Here is a 10,770-nt window from a genome sequence, read left to right on the forward strand (position 1 = left end):
TTCTGTATCTAGCTGATCTCTGCTCGGAGCGCCCGGGTCTTATACAGCAGAGCGGGGGATGCAGAGGACAAGCAGGACCGCTTGTCTTCTGTATCTAGCTGATCTCTGCTCGGAGCGCCCGGCTTTTATACAGCAGAGCGGGGGATGCAGAGGACAAGCAGGACCGCTTGTCTTCTGTATCTAGCTGATCTCTGCTCGGAGCGCCCGGCTCTTATACAGCCGAGCGCGGGATGCAGAGGGCAAGCAGGTCCGCTTGTCTTCTGCATCCAGCTGTTCCCCGATCAGAGTGTGCCGGTGTTATACAGCTGAACGCTTCGAACGGGGGATGAAGAACACAGCTGGACCGCTCTGTTCTTCATACCCAGCCTGTTTTCAGAGAGCGGGATACAGCAGAAACAATAGTATCAGCTGTATCCTGCTGTGTATTCCTGATAACTGATCTTTCAGCAACAGCTTAATGAAAACTGTGCGATGTCAGTGCAGTTAGACAACGATTATTGGTCAAAAGATGGCTTTGTGCGATAATCGTTGTGTCTTAAAGGGCCTTAAGGAGGCCCTAATAGTTACTCCGTTTATTGCGGCTCTTAAAAAGATACATTAGGCCAAGTTCCCATGCGATACACTACAGATTTTAAACAACTAGCTGATATACCCCTGCGTTGTTATATGGTATACTAAGTGATATACGCCTGCGTTGTTATATGGTATACTAGGAGATATACGCCTGCGTTGTTATATGGTATACTAGATGATATACGCCTGCGTTGTTATATGGTATACTAGATGATATACGCCTGCGTTGTTATATGGTGTACTAGAGGATATACCCCTGTGTTGTTATATGGTATACTAGGCGATATACGAGTGCGTTGTTATATGGTATACTAGGCGATATACGCTGCGTTGTTATATGGTATACTAGGAGATATACGCCTGCGTTGTTATATGGTATACTAGATGATATACGCCTGCGTTGTTATATGGTATACTAGATGATATACGCCTGCGTTGTTATATGGTGTACTAGAGGATATACCCCTGTGTTGTTATATGGTATACTAGGCGATATACGAGTGCGTTGTTATATGGTATACTAGGCGATATACGCGTGCATTTTTATACGGTATACTAGGCGATATACGCTGCGTTGTTATATGGTATACTAGGTGATATACGCTGGGTTGTTATATGGTATACTAGGTGATATACGCTGGGTTGTTATATGGTATACTAGGTGATATACCCGTGCGTTGTTATATGGTATACTAGGCGATATACGCCTGCGTTGTTATATGGTGTACTAGAGGATATACCCCTGTGTTGTTATATGGTATACTAGGCGATATACGAGTGCGTTGTTATATGGTATACTAGGCGATATACGCGTGCATTTTTATACGGTATACTAGGCGATATACGCTGCGTTGTTATATGGTATACTAGGTGATATACGCTGGGTTGTTATATGGTATACTAGGTGATATACCCGTGCGTTGTTATATGGTATACTAGGCGATATACGAGTGCGTTGTTATATGGTATACTAGGCGATATACGCGTGCATTTTTATATGGTATACTAGGCGATATACGCTGCGTTGTTATATGGTATACTAGGCGATATACGCTGCGTTGTTATATGGTATACTAGGCGATATACGCTGCGTTGTTATATGGTATACTAGGCGATATACGCTGCGTTGTTATATGGTATACTAGGCGATATACGCTGCGTTGTTATATGGTATACTAGGTGATATACCCGTGCGTTGTTATATGGTATACTAAGGGATATACCCGTGCGTTGTTATATGGTATACCAGGAAATATACTCGTGCGCTGTTATATGGTATACTAGGTGATATGCCCATGCGCTGTTATATGGTATACTAGGTGATATGCCCATGCGCTGTTATATGGTATACTAGGCGATATACGAGTGCGTTGTTATATGGTATACTAGGCGATATACGCTGCGTTGTTATATGGTATACTAGGCGATAAACGCGTGCATTTTTATATGGTATACTAGGCGATATACGCTGCGTTGTTATATGGTATACTAGGTGATATACGCTGGGTTGTTATAAGGTATACTAGGTGATATACCCATGCGTTGTTATATGATATACTAAGGGATATACCCGTGCGTTGTTATATGGTATACCAGGAAATATACTCGTGTGTTATATGGTATACTAGGTGATATGCCCATGCGCTGTTATATGGTATACTAGATGATATACACTGCGTTTCATTTTACCTCAGCAGTATAAGAAATGGCAACCAATCACAGCGCAGCTTTCCTTTTACCTCAGCAGTATAAGAAATGGCAACCAATCACAGCTTTAATTTTACCTCAGCAGTATAAGAAATGGCAACCAATCACAGCTTTAATTTTACCTCAGCAGTATAAGAAATGGCAACCAATCACAGCTTTAATTTTACCTCAGCAGTATAAGAAATGGCAACCAATCACAGCGCAGCTTTCATTTTACCTCAGCAGTATAATATAGAACAACCAATCACAGCGCAGCTTTCATTTTACCTCAGCAGTGTCAGAAATGGCAACCAATCACAGCGCAGCTTTCATTTTACCTCAGCAGTGTCAGAAATGGCAACCAATCACAGCGCAGCTTTCATTTTACCTCAGCAGTATAAGAAATAGCAACCAATCATGATGCAGCATTCATGCTACCTCCGCAGTACAAGAAATAACAACCAATCACAGCACAGCTTTCATGTTACCACAGCAGTATAATAACCAATCACAGCACAGCTTTCATTATACCTCAGCAGTATAAGAAATACCAACCAATCACAGCGCAGCTTTCATTTTACCTCAGCAGTGTCAGAAATGGCAACCAATCACAGCGCAGCTTTCATTTTACCTCAGCAGTATAATATATGGCGACCAATAACAGCGCAGCTTTCATGGTACCTCAGCAGTGTAGAAAATGCGTTTTCGATTTTTAATTCTGCCAGTATTCCTCGCCTGCGGTAAACTTCACTCATATCGGACCAGAACTGTGTTTGGGTCGTATACACATCCAAACAAATTTAGCATTTTCTATATAAGATAGATTTACATATTTGCCTGCGAAATATCGGCATCACATGACCGCAGCAACAGAGGAGAATCTAACCTGCTCTGTAAAAATCAACATGAGGCACAGACTCTAAATCTGCATCACATGAACTAATGTGGATTATCCCCGCAGACCGCACCCCTCCAACGCACCGGTGTAGCTTACTGCAAAACTGGCGTGTAAAATATGCTCCTTTTTGTATAGATTGCACCGTGGAGGTTTCTCTACTGCAGATTAGGCCCAGTGTGAACATAAACCCGTTTTCCCTGCCCCACTGGGGATTCTCCACTTTATCTGTTAAAGTACTAATTAAGAAAAAAAAAAATTGCGCAAATTTCACCTCTTCAAATGAGTGGGTGAAAGTCGCACCACAATCCACACGCTACATGCAGATCCCGCCCGTGCGAACGCTCCCCGAGGAGGGTGTGCTGTGCAAAGATGCCGTACAAATGTGCACACACCCGCGTGACACGGGCCTTACGGTACGTTCAGACGGCGGGATTTACCTCAGAACTTTGCGTGTAAATTCTGCCTCTGAAAAAAAGTCAGAATCCGCAGCTTTCTGCCCAAAACTGCAGCGCCGCTCCGTGTATTTAGCAGATGGGCTAAACCGTGTGTGGAATTCCATGGCGGAAAATGGTTTCCACGTCAAGAAACAACATGTCTCTTCTTTACACAGAAACTCACGGAAACACGGTTTTCACAAGTCAGATTTCCGCACGCGGATTTTGCCCATTGACAGCGCTAAACCCTCACGTGGATCAGTGGCGAAAACGTGGCGGAGAGATGCAGATTGTGCAACGGTTTTTAGAGGCGTAATTCATGCAGCGAATTCGATGGCTGAACACGCCCTTTCAGCGACTGAGCCACAACGGTCCGTGTAAATGCAAAGGAATGGTTTACCATTTGTTCACTTCTTGTAATCGCGGACTTTCAGTCAGCACGAAAACCATCGCTGGATGGTGGGCTTGTCGCTCCGTGTAAACGCTCGCCGCGCCCATAGAGGGTGGAGCGCTGAGCGAGAAACCCGCGATCCAGCGCTGAAGTCCATCAGTGAAAACGCTCTGCACGAGCGCCAACGACCTTAGCGGTGACGTCAGCACTCGTGCCGCCGTTTACCCGACTGTCGCCCCGTGTAGAAGGGCCATTTGGGTCTGTTCACACAAGACCGATTTGTTGGGAATTTTGCCGCAGATTTTGGCGCCAATCAGCAGCAGATTTCCCTGCTTGAATTTGAATGAACTGAGAAGGCGAAATCTGCTGCCTGGGTGCGTCGCCGTCCGCAGCGCTCTCACATATCAGCCATCAGTAAATGTGCCGGACCCTGCCAGGAGTGGTTATCTTGTAAAACAGAGCTGATGCAACAGTCGCCATATTTACTCGCTCTAGAGGAGTCTAATATTCGGCGCAGCTCAACATCGCGTTCAACTGTGTGAAGTTAGACTTCAAGATTGGGGGGTGGGGAGGTTTTGCTCAATCACGCAGCACTTCGTGCAACTTCTTGTGTGTTCAGTGCACATTCGTACATCCCCATTGCTTTCTGTGGGGACATCAATTCCTTGCTTACACGAACGCAGGCGCTCAGCCACTACAAGGAATAAACGGATGGGCGGCTCACATGAGCGCATGTGTAAAAGATTGCGCGAGCCGGCGTTTCGCTGCGTGTGGCAGACATTTTGGATTGTGCCTGACAGCACTTCACGTATTTTTTTTTTTTATTTCCCGCTGTCACAGTGACGATGCGTATAAAAGGCGCACATATGCGATGTAACTATGTGTACAGCATTTATTATGCTCCCATAGAGTACAGGGCTATAGCGCGTGTAACACGCGGTAAAGAGGAACACGCTGCCTTCCTTTTATTACGTGCGTAACATACGCAATGTATTTACACAGGTGGGACTGGATCCATTCGCAGTGTGTGCTGCACGACATTGTGCGCATACATTACGCTCGTATGAGCCCGCCCTAATGTGACAGCCCCAGCTTGCGGTCCGCAGACTCCGTGAGAAAACAGGAGTCACAGCCAGGCGCTTGGCTGGACATTTGGTCTCACAGCCCCCATTACAAGTACGGCCCTTGATACCCACCATCCCGTTTGCAGTTGTATCATGAACGATGAAACCGGACGATACAGAGGGGAACCGGGTTGCCATCTTGTATCCAAGCTAGAGGCGGTACAACAGGGTACTAGAGCCTTCATGCCTACTGTATCACATCTTGTATCCAAGCTAGAGGCGGTACAACAGGGTACTAGAGCCTCCGTGCCCGCCCCCATCACATCTTGTATCCAAGCTAGAGGCGGTACAACAGGGTACTAGAGCCTCCATGCCCGCCCGTATCACATCTTGTATCCAAGCTAGAGGCGGTACAACAGGGTACTAGAGCCTCCATGCCCGCCCGTATCACATCTTGTAACCAAGCTAGAGGCGGTACAACAGGGTACTAGAGTCTCCATGCCCACCCGTATCACATCTTGTATCCAAGCTAGAGGCGGTACAACAGGGTACTAGAGCCTCCATGCCCGCCCGTATCACATCTTGTATCCAAGCTAGAGGTGGTACAACAGGGTACTAGAGTCTCCATGCCCACCCGTATCACATCTTGTATCCAAGCTAGAGGCGGTACAACAGGGTACTAGAGTCTCCATGCCCACCCGTATCACATCTTGAATCCAAGCTAGAGGTGGTACAACAGGGTACTAGAGTCTCCATGCCCACCCGTATCACATCTTGTATCCAAGCTAGAGGCGGTACAACAGGGTACTAGAGTCTCCATGCCCACCCGTATCACATCTTGTATCCAAGCTAGAGGCGGTACAACAGGGTACTAGAGCCTCCATGCCCGCCCGTATCACATCTTGTATCCAAGCTAGAGGTGGTACAACAGGGTACTAGAGACTCCATGCCCACCCGTATCACATCTTGTATCCAAGCTAGAGGCGGTACAACAGGGTACCAGAGCCTCCATGCCGGCCCGTATCACATCTTGTATCCAAGCTAGAGGCGATACAACAGGGTACTAGAGCCTCCATGCCTGCCTGTATCACATCTTGTATCCAAGCTAGAGGTGGTACAACAGGGTACTAGAGTCTCTATGCCCACCCGTATCACATCTTGTATCCAAGCTAGAGGTGGTACAACAGGGTGACAGCTCGTCCCGTGTGAAAGCTCCCTCAGGCTACATCCACATGTGCGAATACGATCTGTATTTTGTTTTAATGCAGTTATACACATGAGCGAATAAAACAATAAATAATGTTGCCACATGTCCTATTTTTTCGCCCCTCGGAACGCATCGCCTATTGTTTTCATGCTGCACACAAAAGTGCGATGTGAAGTTTCCAGTTGAAATCAATGGGAAACACTTGCCGATCCTCCGAGGTGCGTGAAATGAGCGCCGGAGGATCGGAATTTCAGAGAATTGATACAAGACATTTTCACATGTAAAAAAATTTTTGCACCCGCGTTTAAAATCCGCCGGGTTTCCCGGCCCAATATCGCGCTCGCCGTGTGAAGGCAGCCATATCAGGAGATCTGTCGCCGGGCTGATTACTTCATACTAAATGTCCAGGAGACGAACGATAAACTTTGATAACACTTTGTTATGGCCATAAACGCGCTGATATGAAGGTCACGCCTCTTCGGCACGGCGAGAAACCGCATGTTTGGAGAGCCCATGCTTTCCTAAGGGTTCTTCCACACATAAGATGTTTAACAGTGTGCGAGATTACAAAATCGTGGCATGCTCTATACTGCCGCGATTTGCGATTTTTGTAGCCCATGTTTCCCTATGGATTCTGTGACTTTCCGCTCGCGGAGAAATCGCGGCATACTGCGATTCTGTGCGGGGGACGCACAGACGGCTTCCATTAAAGCACAGCTGGCACATCCGCAGCGCAGAAAGAAGACGCCGGGGTCACCGCTGCGGAGTCCGACCCACCCGTGTGCAGGCCTTACAGTAGCCATCTTGAGTGGGGCGGGTCAGAGACAGTTCACTTCACACCCGCCTGATCAATAATTCTCTGGCGCTATAAAATCGCACAAGACAATTGGGACCACGTGTGATGTTAGAATTTTTAGGAGAAAATCGCATGTCTGGCGCAAAAAAAAAAAAATTTCAAACCGCAAGCACATAGCAGCGACAACGATGTGATTTTCTCGCATCCAAATCGCTATCGCCCGTGCAGAAGAGGCCTTAGGGAGAGAGCAGAGAGAAACTAAGGTGTCCGGCCAGCCTCACCGACGGATCTCTTCTACAGACTGCGGTCTCTATGTACTGGGACAGGTAGAAGCTGCAGACGACAAACAGTGTAACTTTGTTCTATTAAATCCTATTGTAAAAATGACTATTCTTCCAAAATGCATGATTTAAGTGGAAAAAATGTGGCCCCGGAGGATGTCCATATCCTTGAACTGTATAAGACGTGGGTTGTGTTGGGGCTCACAAGATGCTGCAGTCGTGACCCGCCAACCACAGGAAATGCAGCAAGTTTAGATTTCCCGTAATCAGCGCGTTGCAGATCCGTCAACGACTCGCGATGAATCCTCGACATCAAAGTATAAGGCCTGGCGGATGCCATCGTGGGCAGTGTCGCCATGCAGCGATAGCCTTACACCCATCCGCCCCTTGTGAGTGGAGGGAGATGGGAACCAAGAACTTTTCAATGGGACCAAACTTAAATGGGCATGCCAAGAAAAACTTATCAGCTATCCATAAGCGGGCTCAATCAGCCCCTCATCCTGTGGATGGGCAAGGGATGAGTCCAGCTTGGTCCAAGCCCTTTGTGATGGCTGTGACTGTCTGTCATGGCGATCACATGCTCGGAGAGCCCACCAATGTGTCATGGTTGGTCTTCAGTGGAAGCTCTGTGACATCAGCTGTCTGGGCAGTGAGATCACGGAGCTCCCGCGTAACGACGCTGTCCCAAGTGGTTGTAAGAGGTCAGTGCGGGCAAAGAATGCCCAGATGTTGGTGCAGAATTGGTTAAAAGGGAAATTCCAGGGAAATTCTACTGATAACCTATCATCCGACTTCTGTGAAGTGGAGGGTGCTCCTAACTGTAGGGTCTCATCGAAGTCAATGGCCGCTGCACCTGCAGTTACAAGCACCGGTCAAAGCAGCAGCTTCCACTCTGACCCCCGTGTATTGTAGAACAGACAGCAGGCGCCCGCTCAACAAACTGCTGCGGATCCAAAGCAGCGGGTCACCGGCAATTATTGATGACCCATCCCGAAAACATTGCACTGATTGTTTTCCCAGAGAAAACCCCTTCAAAGTCTACGGGCTGCGGACGAGTGGCTAAAGTCTACAGGCGGGTGGCTAAAGTCTACGGGCGGCGGGCGGTTGGCTAAAGCCTACGGGCGGCTGGCTAAAGTCTACGGCCGACGGGCGAGTGGCTAAAGTCTACGGGCGAGTGGCTAAAGTCTACGGGCGGCGGGCGAGTGGCTAAAGTCTACGGGCGGCGGGCGAGTGGCTAAAGTCTACGGGCGGCGGGCGAGTGGCTAAAGTCTACGGGCGGCGGGCGAGTGGCTAAAGTCTACGGGAGGCGGGCGAGTGGCTAAAGTCTACGGGAGGCGGGCGAGTGGCTAAAGTCTACGGGAGGCGGGCGAGTGGCTAAAGTCTACGGGAGGCGGGCGAGTGGCTAAAGTCTACGGGAGGCGGGCGAGTGGCTAAAGTCTACGGGAGGCGGGCGAGTGGCTAAAGTCTACGGGAGGCGGGCGAGTGGCTAAAGTCTACGGGAGATAAAGAAGCAGACGGGGAGCTTGGAGTTACGCCTGATGTAAACCCTCATTTTACCCTTTTAGGGCCGTTTCATATGTGATTTCACGGGGTTTATTCTCATCGCTCTTTTTTGCAGCAGGATCCGCAATGTTCGCGATACGCTGCGCAATTCCATGGGAAAAAGAACACATCTGGAACTCATTACGTTCAAGTCTTTAAGACCCCGGCGTATCCTGCGCCCGTGTGACCCGGCTCTGCGAGCGCAAAAAGTGCGGTAATATGCACAAAAAAAGCGTGCAAGAGCCCATCGCACACAGCGCGAATGAGCAGCACTTACACGAGCGGTTCTTGCGCATACGCCGGTGTGAAGGGGCGTCACACACAGCAACCGCCGCTACGATCCGCCCATCACGCTGTGAAGTGTAAGCGCTTATTCACACGGGCGGAAGCGCAATTCGGCCTCACAAATGCGTGTGTCTGCACCACTGAAATGCGCTTACGCCCGCGTATTTCGTATTTCACCCGCTGCGGCGCGTTTGAGTGCACGAATATACTGCGCGTTTGCGCATACAAAAAAAAAAAAAAAAAGGTTAAATCATATTGATTTCAAAAGGCTCTTGTTGTGCGCAAATGTGCACCAAGACGGGTCACAATGCATATTTTTTCACGCGATCGCACGTGTGAACGAACCCGTTAAAATCAATGGACTTTAAAAACTGTGTAATAAGTTGCGCAAATCTTCTGGGCTGAACGCACCGCAACGAGGCTGCTGCACATCTGCGTTCCGTTCTCCAGCTCCGTTACGGGGAATCCGTGCGAACGGATCGCCTTCTGACAGAGCCAGACGGACCCGACGCGCCATGACGGGTGCATTTAGTCTCCGCTCAGCCGGACGGCACTTTAGCGCACGTAGAAGTCCCGTACGCACAACTTTTTTGGCCAAAATTTTGCGCAGTAACCTCCGTTTCTAACGCAGCCGTGAAATCTACATAAAACCAACAACTGCCAGCGTAATATTGCGCATAAGACCCAGAATGGCGCCCAAGCAGCGCGGTGCGCCCCCTCGGCCTGGAGTCATGTGACGGCTGCGTGCAGCTCCAGCCGGTGTGTAAGCGGACACTCGCTACGCCAGGTAACCTGATCCACATCACCTCGCAGGGCGACATCACGGTAGCTGCCAGCGGGCGCCACTATAAAGGCTGGCCAAGTAACCCGTGCAGAGCGGTGCAGCTACACAGTCAGCTCTGCTACATCCCTGACACCACAGGTGCTGGGGGGAGACGTCACTGCAGGGAATGGGAAGTCCTGCACTGACCTCACTGCACCCCGGGTTCAAGCCCCGTCCGCACTCACCTGGGCCACAGAGACAGGCACAAGTAGGAAAAATCCGAATGGCGGCACTTCACATTCCAGGATCACACCGTCCCCTCCGTCACCCGCACCGCTGCCGCCATGATCTCCACTGTAGACCGGAGAATACTTCCGGGCTTAGCCCCGGTGACCGCCTCTCTGCTGACGCCTAGTGGCCAGTGCCGGTACTGCACCGCATACACACTTCTCTGACTTCGGGACGTCAGGTGACAGGAAGGTCACGTGACACGGGCTGCTGGCGGGCTGTGTGGAAAGAAGGATGCGGCGGGACACGGTAGCTTAACCCCTCGGTGGCCACCCTGGGTTTTTGCATTAACCCCTTAAGGACGTGACAATTTTTTAAAAGGATTTTCATCTCCACTTTTTAAAAGTCATGGCTTTTTTTTTTGCGTGGTTTATATTGGTATTGTAAACTTTTTTTTTGGAGGGCAGAGAAAAGAAAACATCAATTCTGCTGTTTTTTGTTTTTTTTACACCGTTAAACATGAAGCTTAAATGACATTCTAATTTTTTTTTGCGCAAATCGGTACAATTACCACGATACCAAAATTATTACTTTTTATTAGGTTTTTCCACTTTCCACAGTG

At 48.8% G+C, this 10,770-nt stretch overlaps 1 protein-coding gene across 1 annotated transcript in view; it reads right to left on the reverse strand.

Annotated features, from left to right (window-relative positions):
• Window positions 1-10,324, reverse strand: part of DENND4C (DENN domain containing 4C) — a 91,928-nt gene extending 81,604 nt beyond the window's left edge. Inside the window, exon 1 of the mRNA XM_066604342.1 lies at window positions 10,166-10,324. The gene's annotated coding sequence lies outside the window, so the exon portion shown is untranslated. The remainder of the gene's footprint in view (window positions 1-10,165) is intronic.
• Window positions 10,325-10,770: the final 446 nt, after the last annotated feature.

This window comes from Eleutherodactylus coqui, chromosome 5, assembly GCF_035609145.1.
Source record: "Eleutherodactylus coqui strain aEleCoq1 chromosome 5, aEleCoq1.hap1, whole genome shotgun sequence".
NCBI lineage: Eukaryota > Metazoa > Chordata > Amphibia > Anura > Eleutherodactylidae > Eleutherodactylus > Eleutherodactylus coqui.